The sequence below is a fragment of the Rhinatrema bivittatum genome, chromosome 2, assembly GCF_901001135.1.
Source record: "Rhinatrema bivittatum chromosome 2, aRhiBiv1.1, whole genome shotgun sequence".
NCBI classification, from domain to species: Eukaryota; Metazoa; Chordata; class Amphibia; order Gymnophiona; family Rhinatrematidae; genus Rhinatrema; species Rhinatrema bivittatum.
The window spans coordinates 339,608,238-339,620,533 of record NC_042616.1 but is presented as its reverse complement, the minus strand read 5'-3'; positions in this window follow the sequence as shown (position 1 = coordinate 339,620,533).

Here is a 12,296-nt window from a genome sequence, read left to right as displayed (position 1 = left end):
ATGCTCGGCATCGCTTTTCATAACCGGCCAGCTGCATTATGAAAATCGACGCCGATAAACTCGGTGTCGGTGTTTATAACTGGCTGACTGCCAATAACCGCGAACCCCTAATTATAATATAGCATGGCGCCCCCCTTGCGGGCGCCATGCGAATATTAAGAAAGCGTGGCACTGACTTTTCAGTGCCCGCTTTCTTAATATTTTTTTTTTGCATCGGCCCCTTAGTTTGAGTGTGATATTATTTAAAAAAAAAAAAAAACCCCAAAAAACAGCTACCCTTCAATGAGGTGCAATTATTTGTTTTTAGATTTTCTCTAGCAAAATGTTTCTGCATATTATTCAGTGAGGTATGTTTTATCATTGTATATTGCAAAACTGTGAGCCCACCCCAATATCCTCCCTTTTTCTCATTTGCATCGCACCAAACATTATGGTGCTTTCGCATGCGTTAAAGGCGTTTTTTGCATGCAAAAACGCCTTAATGCATGCCAAAACGCCATATAACACTTTGATAAATGACCCCCTTAGCCGGATATAACTAATCTGGCTAATAGGATCAATCATCAATTGCATTAGGGTCATACGGCATGATAAACGGGGCCCAACTCACATTAGATGCACGATATTTAGTGCATGGTGCGTTAATATGCAAATATGATATTAAGTATGCACAATCTAGAAAATTAAATGAGGGGTTCCTAACACATTTAGTGGTGAAATAACACATTAATGAGGGTTTTAATGTCAGAAATAGCAACGCTTTATTTTTTTGTGGTAGAGGACCAAAAACGTTTTTAGCACAGGACAGCGGCTATTATCGCAGAACGGGGCTATTATCATGGTAATTATCTTGCACAATAAAAAGAGGCCTTCTATCAGATTCACCTAACAAGGACTCCTGGGCCAATAAAAACATGTTTTCTTACCTGGCCTGTCTTCCAAAAGCCACAACGTAGGGGGAAGTTCACTTGTAGTGAGATACTCGCTGTTTTGGGCTGCTCAGCAGTGACAACAGCAACAAGAACAACAAGAACCATGACAACAGGCAAGGGAAGTTCAAACCCCTCCCCTGCCACTGGGTCCGCTGGTCAAGCATCCTGGCCCATGGCAGTGCTGGTCACATAGAAGGGCACAGCTGCGATACAGGGGCATCTTTCATACATGAACCACATTGCTGGGCATGCCAGAGGAACACGTGATTAGCAGGTATTGCCTCATCTCTCAGGCTATCATGGAATTATATGAAGAACTCAGAGGGAATCTGGATCCGGTGACTGAAAGGTCCCACGTTAAACTGGGCCTTATCAAACTTTTGTGTACCCTCCATTACGTGGCATCTGGCTCCTTCCAAACAACAGTCAGGGCCATTGGGGGAATGTCCCAAATCTCATTTTCCTGCTGTTTGGGGCAGGTCATAACAGCTGAATGTGCCTGTATTAATCAATACATAGCATTTCCTCATGAAAGACAGGACTTGCTGGAATTGAAGTGCGGGTTTTGTGCCATTGCCAACTTTCCAAATGTTCTAGGAGCTATCGACTGCACTCACGTAACCATCATCCCACCCTGTCACTGGGGGGAAATCTACTGCAACAGAAAGCAATTCCACTCCATCAACATGCAAGTGGACTGTGAAACTCGAATGAGCATCCTTGACATGGTCACCAGGTACCTGGGAACAATGAACAATTCCTTTATACTATGGAAACTTCCCTGTTTGAATGTTTTGAAGACGGCCTTTATGGTGACGGGTGGCTTGTAGGTAAGACTGATTCTAATTTCTCTAGTCCCTATCTGGCTATGTGTTTCCAGCAAATGGCATTGACATGGGGGGAGGGGGGGTGTTGTCGGGGATGTGACAGCATAGGTGACATGACAAGTGGCTTTTACAGTTAGGTCAACAAGCCAGTGAGCTAGGGCTTGGCTTTCTCTCTCCATGCCGGAGAGGGCTGCTAATGTTGCATTCCCAAACAATACACTTGCCACAAAGCTGCTTGTGGCCAGGGACTACATACTTCCTACTGGTTTACTTTAAGCTAGTAGCTTATCAAATCCTCCCATTTGGAGGTGTTGAAATGTCACTTGTAAATCAAACCCATTTGGTGTCCACAATGCAGGGGCTCTCAGGTCAGGGGTGCTCTGTTAGTGATCTCTCAGCCAGAATGTCAGCCACAGTTAGTCTTGACTATCACACAGGTTAAAGAGATGCTGGGGATTGTGCAATTTGGCCCTATCAGAGTCACCTTGTCATGTTAGACAAATGAGTATCTCTGGAGGACAGATTGAAGAACAGAGGCATGCACAATCATATCACAAGAGTGTAGTCTTTCTGCTCTGAAATTTGTGGCAGCTGTGATGTACAGTTTCAGTGTTAGAAGAGTGCAAGAAATGGCTCCCGAGAGCCTGGTTGTGAGCGATATGGACACATTGTGTAGGAGCACCAGAAATTGCTTCCCATTCAGGAAGATGAGATGCAGCATAAGCAAGCATTTGAGCATTTGTATTCTGTCACAGTGAAAGGTGGCATGAATTTAGGGCTTGTCAATGGCCTTTTAGGGCTCCTGTCAGGCTAGAGCCTAACTTCTAATGTCTGATAGCATGCTGTGTGTTGGCAGCGAGATCACAAAATCAGGGTGGTGTGACTGATGCAGCTATTCTCTGTTTCTTGCAGGAGATTCAGGATACGGTTGCAGAATGTGACTTCTCACACCAGTCAGTATTCCCAACACTCCCGCGGAGATGAGGTATAACAAGACCTTATGTTCTACTTGCTGTATCATAGAACGTACCTTTAGAGTTCTCAAAAGTAGATTTGGCTGTTTGGAAAAATCGAGGGGGGGGGGGGAGAGTGAGCTTTAATGTATGCCCCACCCAGAGTCACTGAGATAGTGCTGCTCTGCTGTGTATTCCATAATCTGGCATTATGCCATGGTCTCCTAGTAAATGTCTTTCCCAATCTACCCTATGATCCCCCGGGCCCCCAGCAGAAGCCGGAGAGACCACATGGGCTGGCAGTCAACTTAGGAAAAGTGTCATCCAATGCTACTTTGCCTGATGGTCCTCATTTACTCCTTCCCCTTCCATGGAAGAGTCTAGCGGAATGTTTTGAGCTTGTCTCATCTCTATCTTTCTTGTACTCACAGGTCCTCTATCTGGGTCAGTGTGTTACAGCAACCTCTTAGGCCTAGTTAGGCCAGCTAGTCATAATGGAGCAATAGGTGCAAGACACTGTAGTGGACAATTTTTATTTATTTATTTATTTAAGGTTTTTATATACCGGCAATCATGAGAACATATCTTGCTGGTTTACATGAAACGGGAGTGCATTAAATACATCAAACTAGAACTCAGGTGACCGAAAGTACAGTTACAATTAACAAGGGTGGCAGAACTTGGTGAAGAGGAAGAAAAAGGAAAGAATAAATGGTTAAACGATATACAAGTCACATTACAAGTTATGTACAAATGGCATGATTAATGGCTGAATGTTTTGAGGAGTCCTTGGGTTGTGTCCTTGGATTGTGTCATTAAATTGTGTCTTGGAAAGCTTGCTTGAATAACCAAGTCTTAAGTCTTTTCCTAAAAGTTGGGAGGCAAGGTTCCAGTCTGAGATCTGTGGGCAATGAATTCCACAGAAGGGGGCCAGCTGTGGAGGTGGCGCGATCTCTTAGGGTAATGTGTCTAGTCGTTTTTGCAGGGGGAACTTGGAGTGTGCCTCTATAAACATCTCTGGTAGGTCTTGTCGAGTTGTATACTTGGAGAGGAAATTGAAGATCGAGGGAAGTGCATTGATGTATAGTTTTGAAAATGATACATATGGTTTTGTACATGATACGGAAGTATACGGGTAGCCAATGTAGCTCTTTCAGGATGGGAGATATGTGGTCTCTTTTTCTTGTGCCTGTTAGTAGTCGGGCTGCTGAATTTTGCACCATCTGTAATGGTTTGGAATAGGAAGAAGGCAGACCTAGCAATAGGGAGTTGCAATAGTCTAATTTTGAAAAAATGACTGCCTGGATGATCGTTCTGAAGTCTTGAGCATGGAAGAGAGGTCTTATCCTTTTCAAGACCTGGAGTTTATAGAAGCAGTCTTTGGTTGTTTTGTTGATGTGTGCCTTGAAGTTTAGCCGGTTGTCCAATAACACTCCTAAGTCTCTAACTTGTGCAGTAGGTAGGTTGGTGGGAAGAGTAATGTTAGGTGTATTGTTCTCGGGAGAGATGAGTAGGATTTCTGTCTTGGAGGAATTTAAGATGAGGTGAAGGCTGTTGAGAAGTTGTTTGATTTTTTGGTGGCATGATTCCCAGTAGTCAAGAGTTTTAGAGTATGTGTCTTTGATGGGGATGATGATTTGAATATCATCTGCGTATAGGAAGTACTTTAGATTGAGGTCAGTGAGAAGTTGGCAAAGAGGAAGCAGGTAAATATTGAATAGAGTCGGAGATAATGAAGAACCTTGTGGGACTCCTATGGCAGAGTCAAATCTTGAGGATTCCTTGTTTTGGAGTTTAACTTTGTAACCTCTGTTGTTGAGAAAGGTTTTGAACCAAGATAGGACGGTGCCGCAGATTCCTATGGACGATAACTGGTTTAAGAGGATGGTGTGGTTGACCGTGTCGAATGCTGCTGATAGGTCTAACAAGATCAATAGAAAAGAGTTTCCTTTGTTGAGGCCCAGTAAGATATGGTCTGTCAACGAAGTGAGGAGGGATTCTGTGCCTCGATTTTTACGGAAGCCGTGTTGTGGGATGAAGAGAAGATTGTTGTCTTCGATGAAATCTGAGAGTTGAGAGTTCACTAGTTTTTCCATGATCTTTGCGATGAATGGGAGGTTAGCTATGGGGCGGAAGTTGTTAGGGTCCTTCGGGTCTAGGTTGGGTTTCTTTAGGAGCGGTGAGATTGAGGCCATTTTAAGATCATCTGGGAAGGTTCCTTGGGCTAGAGAGCAGTTGATGATATTTTTCAATGAAGTGGCTATTGTGTCTGGAATAGCTAGAAGAAGTTTGGAGGGGATGTGGTCTGCAGGATGAGACGAAGGTTTCATTCTTCTCAGGATGGTTTGTATCTCCGTGGAAGAGACGGGTTCAAAGGTGTTTAAGCTGACGTTTTTGAGGGCAGGTTGTTGATATGTCTGGAGGTCGGCTGTATTGGAAGGCAGTTGTGTTAAGAGATTGGTGATTTTATTTTGGAAAAACTGAGCGAGTTCTTCTGCTTTGGGTTGTGCCATGTTGCCTGGGATTTCTCGTGGAATGGTTTGAGTGAGGCTGGAGACATAAGCGAAGAGGGCTTTGGCGTCAAAAACCAGGTTGTGAATCTTAGATGCATAATAGTCTTTTTTTGATTTTGAGGTGAGAGATTTGTACTGGTAAAGTGTGGATTTGTATGAAAAAATGGTGATGTCACAAGGGGTTTTGCGCCAGGTCGCTTCTTTTTTTCTTAAACTTTGTTTTAGTTTTCTGAGTTCATTAGTGAACCACGGTTGTCTGTTGGATGCATTGGTGTGAGATCTTTTTGTAGTTGAAGGACAGAGCTTGTTGGCTATGTTTTCTGTTATGTTGTTCCAGGAGCGAATGGCAGTGTTCGGGTCAGTGAGGTCTAATAGGGGTAGCTGTGAGACCAATTGGTTGTTAAGGTCTTCTGGTGAGCATCGCCTCTTGTAGTGGAATGAAGGAGAGGGGGAGTAGGGAGTGTTGGATTTTTCCAGCGTGAATGAGGTAGAGATGAGCGTGTGGTCTGACCATGGAACCTTTTTGTTCTTCAAATTGGATGTAGTCGTAATGCCCTTGTTGACGAAAATCAAGTCCAGAGTGTGACCCGCTTTGTGTGTGGGTTCGTTGACTAGTTGTTGGAATCCCATAGCAGACAGGGCTGTGATGAGTGTTACGCAGCTGTTAGATGGTGAGGGATTGTCTATGTGCAGATTGAAATCTCCTAAAATGATTGCTGGAGTATCCAGGTTGATGAGCATGGTGGTGATTTTGAGGAGGGGGGAGACCTCTGCTTCTAGGAGTCCCGGGGGGGCGTAGACAAGAAGGATTTGAAGATGTTGTGAGGTGAAGAAGCCGACTTCCAGTTTTGAGTTAGAGCTGAAAGGATGTTGGGAGAAGTTAAGGCTTTTTTTGGTAGCCAGAAGGATGCCCCCTCCTCTTTTTTTCAGTCTCGGGAGTGAGAAGAAGTCATAGGTTTGTGTAGGTAGTTGGTTTATTAAAGCTGTATCTGAGGGCTTAAGCCATGTTTCGGTTACTGCACAGATATCTGGCTTGGCGTCGGTGAGATAATCATTGAAAATTAGGGATTTCTTCGTTAGAGATTGTGCATTGAAAAGAGAGAGTGAAAAGAGGGAGAGGCCTAGAAGCTGGGTAATTGGTGTGATCAAGATAGGGGTGAGGGTTTTTAAGTTATTGTGAGGGGCTCGTCTGGTAGATGTTCTTTTAGATAGGAGGCGGTGTTGTAAGATTGGTATTGGAAGAGCAAGAGACATTGTGGGAGGTTAGCTGGCTGGCGCAGAGTGTAGGCGGATGGCAGATGGGAGGATAGGCTGAGATTAGGAGATAAATAATTGGTTGGTTAGTGCTCTGGAAGAACGCTGGAAGGATGCTTGCTGTGAGGGCGTAGACTGGTTGCTTGCTGAGAGCTTGCTGTGAGGGCGTAGACTGGTTGCTTGCTGAGTGCTTGCTGTGAGGGCGTAGACTGGTTGCTTGCTGTGAGGGCGTAGACTGGTTGCTTGCTGAGAGCTTGCTGTGAGGGCGTAGACTGGTTGCTTGCTGTGAGGGCGTAGACTGGTTGCTTGCTGAGTGCTTGCTGTGAGGGCGTAGACTGGTTGCTTGCTGTGAGGGACGTAGACTGGTTGCTTGCTGAGTGCTTGCTGTGAGGGCGTAGACTGGTTGCTTGCTGAGTGCTTGCTGTGAGGGCGTAGACTGGTTGCTTGCTGAGTGCTTGCTGTGAGGGTGTAGACTGGTTGCTTGCTGAGTGCTTGCTGAGAGGGCGCAGACTGGTTGCTTGCTGAGTGCTTGCTGTGAGGGCGTAGACTGGTTGCTTGCTGTGAGGGCGTAGACTGGTTGCTTGCTGAGTGCTTGCTGTGAGGGCGTAGACTGGTTGCTTGCTGAGTGCTTGCTGAGAGGGCGTAGACTGGTTGCTTGCTGAGTGCTTGCTGTGAGGGCGTAGACTGGTTGCTTGCTGAGTGCTTGCTGAGAGGGCGCAGACTGGTTGCTTGCTGAGTGCTTGCTGAGAGGGCGCAGGCTGGATGCTTGCTGAGTTTGCTTGCAGGGTGCTTGATGGGAGGGCGCAGGAAGGTTGATTACTTAGAGGGCGCTGGGTGGTTGCTTGAAGGAAGAGAGCTGGAAGGACGTGAGCATGTTGGACGCTGGTTGAGCTCTAGTGTAATATTGGTGTGAAACTGCTCCGGGAAGCGAGGGTCGAAACGAAGGGGCGAAACAAAGGGGCAGGCCCCTTTGTCGCGCTCCTTCGTGCGCGCGACCCCCGGCGCGCGACGCCAGGGAGAGTGGTAGTTTAAATACCCCGCCGGTCGCACCTCTGACGTCACCGCCGCGACGTTTTTGTGGGCGGTTCGGGGCGAAGGCTCGCGGCTCGGCTCGGGGCCTGCTGGTGGCGTGGGCTCGTGGTCCAGGTCGAGGCCGGCTGGAGGCAGGGGTTCGCGGCTCCGATCGCGGCCGGCTGGAGGCGGAGGATTGCGTCCTTTCAGGTAGGTGAGCAGCTGAAGAGAAGGGCCGGCGATCGGCGAGGGAGCCTGATCGGGGTGAGCGGAACAGGAGGCCTTACCCCGACGGGCTTCAGCGCCGAACGCGCAGGCCAAGTTCACCGCTGGAGCCCCGTGGAAGGAAAAGGAGGAAGAAGAGGAGAGCGGCAGTTTAAATACCCCGCCGGTCGCACCTCTGACGTCACCGCCGCGACGTTTTTGTGGGCGGTTCGGGGCGAAGGCTCGCGGCTCGGCTCGGGGCCTGCTGGTGGCGTGGGCTCGTGGTCCAGGTCGAGGCCGGCTGGAGGCAGGGGTTCGCGGCTCCGATCGCGGCCGGCTGGAGGCGGAGGATTGCGTCCTTTCAGGTAGGTGAGCAGCTGAAGAGAAGGGCCGGCGATCGGCGAGGGAGCCCGATCGGGGTGAGCGGAACAGGAGGCCTTACCCCGACGGGCTTCAGCGCCGAACGCGCAGGCCAAGTTCACCGCTGGAGCCCCGTGGAAGGAAAAGGAGGAAGAAGAGGAGAGCGGCAGTTTAAATACCCCGCCGGTCGCACCTCTGACGTCACCGCCGCGACGTTTTTGTGGGCGGTTCGGGGCGAAGGCTCGCGGCTCGGCTCGGGGCCTGCTGGTGGCGTGGGCTCGTGGTCCAGGTCGAGGCCGGCTGGAGGCAGGGGTTCGCGGCTCCGATCGCGGCCGGCTGGAGGCGGAGGATTGCATCCTTTCAGGTAGGTGAGCAGCTGAAGAGAAGGGCCGGCGATCGGCGAGGGAGCCCGATCGGGGTGAGCGGAACAGGAGGCCTTACCCCGACGGGCTTCAGCGCCGAACGCGCAGGCCAAGTTCGGCGCTGTACACGCTAAATAAACCTAACACAATGAGATGTGGCTTGCCTAATCTTTTCAAGGTGATTGCCAGTTCAAAAGAGTAACGTCTTGCCATAGCCTTCATGTAGGACTGGCAACACAGTGTACAGAGGTTGCCATAGCTGGTGCCTTCTTGCTTGCCTCGGCTATGCCTTGGACCCTGCCCTAGCCCTCACATGTTGGCAAGATAGTAGCCTAGGTATGATGGAGCTCCAGCTAGGCATAAGACAAGGAGCCAGGAGCAAAATGCTCTAGAAGTCATAAAAATCACTAGTACCTCAGCTGCTTAAAGGCACAAGCTGAAGTTACAAGTTGACACTTTTAGGCATCAATCACAGACTCCACATTTCCAGCCTGATTCCCTAGCTGACATCTGTGTGCATCTTAAGATATCCACATGTACTTAGAATACATAGTGTCACATGGGCCTGCAAACACACAGATAACAACATAGCCTGAGCTGTATCTGGGACAGTGCTGACATTGGAGTGCTCACCTAGCAACCCTTCACTTACAGTGTTTTGGGAAGCACATGTCAAAGATTGTGGCAATCCCAAACTTCTCACTGGTCATTGCAAGCTATCATATCTCATTGGAGTTGCATATCACCATATACATCTGGGCCCTGCTACACCTAGCTAAGCAAATTGTCAACTCTCATGTACAGATGGTGAAGGACTTGGCCCTTGGGCTGTCACATTGGTTACATTAGCTGCTTGGGGAGGTTAGACAAGTATGCAGGTATGAATCTCTGAAGGCTGGTCTGGGAATAGAATTTAGTCCTGCCTTCATTTGTAGTTGAAAGTCACTTCTGAAATTTATAGCTCAGACTACATTTAATGATAACTACAGTAGCACTCACGTGCCACCTAAGAAAAGGTTCACCTGATTGAACACAAGGCAAAGCTGTGTTAGAAGCTAATAACCTAGCCTGACATGTCACAGGTAGCCATTGGGAAATATAGCGATTTCAGGGCACATCAAGGCCCTGGGCAGGTGTAGTTCAGGGCTGGTTCTGTTATCCTACTTGAAGTAGGTACATAAAAAATAGGCATAGTAGTTTGTATGTTCCAATTGCTAGTAGCAGTCACAGCCCTTATCGTATGTTTGGCCACCCTTAAAGCACATAGGCTGAGGACTGCTGGGGATACTAACGTGCAGAATGGTTATTTTCCAAGCAGAGTGGACACCTTTCAGCTCTTTTCTGATTTGAGGCCCATGCTTCTCCTGATCCAGACCTTTGCTAGGCCTGACTACTGCTATTGACTTCTCCATGATCAGACCATTGCCTTGATTGACTTTCGCTATTGACACCTCCGTGTAGGGGTGTGCATTCGTTCCCTATGAACTGGCAATCCGCAACGTATAGGGACATATTCGTTGTATTCATGGGGAAGCGAAATGTAGCGCGATTTCCCACGAATACAACAAATCTTCGCCGAATTATTCGGTCGTCTAAAGGAGGCAATTTAAACAAACCCCCTCCCCACCCTCTTGACCCCCACAAGACTTACCAAAATTCCATGGTGGTCCAGCGGGGGGGGTCCGGGAGCCATCTCCTGCACTCACACCCTCGGCTGCCGGTATTCAAAATGGCACCGATAGCCTTTGACCCCCGCTGGACTTTTGGCAAGTCTTGTGGGGGTCAGGAGGGTCCCCCAAGACTTGCCAAAAGCCCCTGGTGGTCCAGCGGGGGTCCGGGAGCGATCTCCTGCACTTGGGACATCGGCTGCCAGTAATCAAAATGGCGCCGATAGACTTTGCCCTTACTATGTCACAGGGGCTACTGGTGCCATTGGTCAGCCCCTGTCACATGGTAGGAGCAATGGATGGCCAGTGCCAAGAGACAGATAAAGGGAAATAGATGAGAAACAAGCAAAAGGACACCATTCAGAACTCACTAAATATCTCCAACCAACTATCGACACACCTACTCATCTCTCCTCTCTCCCACGCCTGACATATCCTTAAAGAAGCAGCTGCAGGATGCCTATATTTATAAACATTTTAAAATGACATGTGATGCGCTGTGGCATTTTACCATGCTATAACGAGGCGTGAGTTGTGCTACTTTACTATGTGATGCAGTAAATCAGATATTTTCCTAAACATGACACTTTTTTATTGCAGTCACTATCGCGCCATATTTCTGCTTTATTTATAGCATTTTGATGATTCTAGGCCTAAGTTACATGGGATATTTAGTGACATGGCTATTCCGCTGAATATCCACATAAAAGTCACCACTTAGGCCGGGATTTTCCATTCTCGCAGAGAATGGTGAATCCCAGCGGTAATGGGGGGCGAAGAGGGGTGGGTGGGCCTGCGAAAGCCAGCAGTGATCGCACCACCGCAGTGTTATCACTGCTGGCTTTCGCACCCAATAGCGCCACCATGAAAGGTGGCGCTATTGGGTGCACTACTGGCGGCAATAACCTTATCGCCCCCAGCGAAGATAGCACCGCGTCCGCCTCCTCGCCGCCCCGACTCCTCCCGACTCTGCCCCCGGGAAGCTATCGTGTGTGATAGCCTTAGAAAATAACCCCATTAGCCAGATAAGTTATATCTGGCTAAGCTAGACCTGCTCTATGGCAAGTAAGAGATCCAGCTAAGTGATGGCCATTGAACCTAGCCAGATATTCATCGGCCACCACTTAGCTGGATAAGATATACTTATCTAGCTAAGTAGCACTAAACACATTTTGAATATTGACCTCCATATATCTAAAAATGTCAACAGATAAATTCTAAGCATCTGGGGCATGTGCTTTTGGTCTTGTTATTCTTGTCTTGGAAGTCTTATGTTCTTTCACCTCCTCTCCTGAAGTCCAGATCCTCTCCCATTTCTGGCTCTAGCACTGTCAACCAGTCACATGTGGTAGGATTACTTTTATGCAGGTTTGCAACAATAGGGTTAAGCCATGAAGAAAGAGGATAGTAATGCATGCTCAGTTTAGTGCATACTATACATGCTATTTAGCAATCAGGTAGATATAGTAAGGAGAATCTATGGGGCAGATTTTAAAAGGGTTACGCGTGTATATTACACGAGTAACCGTGAAAACCTGCTCTTGTGCGAGCCGAGCCTATTTTGCATAGGCCCGGTGACGCGCACAAGCCCCGGGACGCACGTATGTCCCGAGGCTTGAAAAAAGGGGCGGGGCAGTCTGAGGGCAGGGTGGTGAGGAGTGGGAATCGTGAGGAGTGGTGGTGGTGATGGTGAGGAGCTGGAGAGGATGGAGCATGAGAGTCATGGGGAAAGAGGAGGGGGAGGATGGAGGAAAGGAAGAGGGAGGAAGTGTGCAGGAGTGATAGGAGGAATAGAAGTAGGAGTAGGGACAGAGACAGGAGTAGAGATAGGGAGGAAGGAAGGGATTGCAGCCTTCTCAAACAGTGTGTCAGGTGCTCTGAGGAGAAGTCAGGGAGTTGTGTAGGAGAGATAATCCCCATAGCCCAAGAGCCATTTGCCGCTGAGCCCAGGATCGCGGGCTGGCAGGTGGCCAGCGCACGCAACCTACGCCTGCCCGGAGGCTGGCGCAACTTATAAGATAAAGGTGATGGGGGGGGGGGGGTTAGTTAGGGCTGGGGGACGGGTTAGGGAGGGGAAGGTGGGGGGGGGGGGGCAGAAGGAAAATTCCCTCCAAAGCTGCTCCGATTTCGGAGTAGCCTCGGAGGGAATGGAGGAAGACTGATCAGCTCGGTGCATGCAAGTTGCACAATTGTGCAGCCCTTGTGCGCGCCGA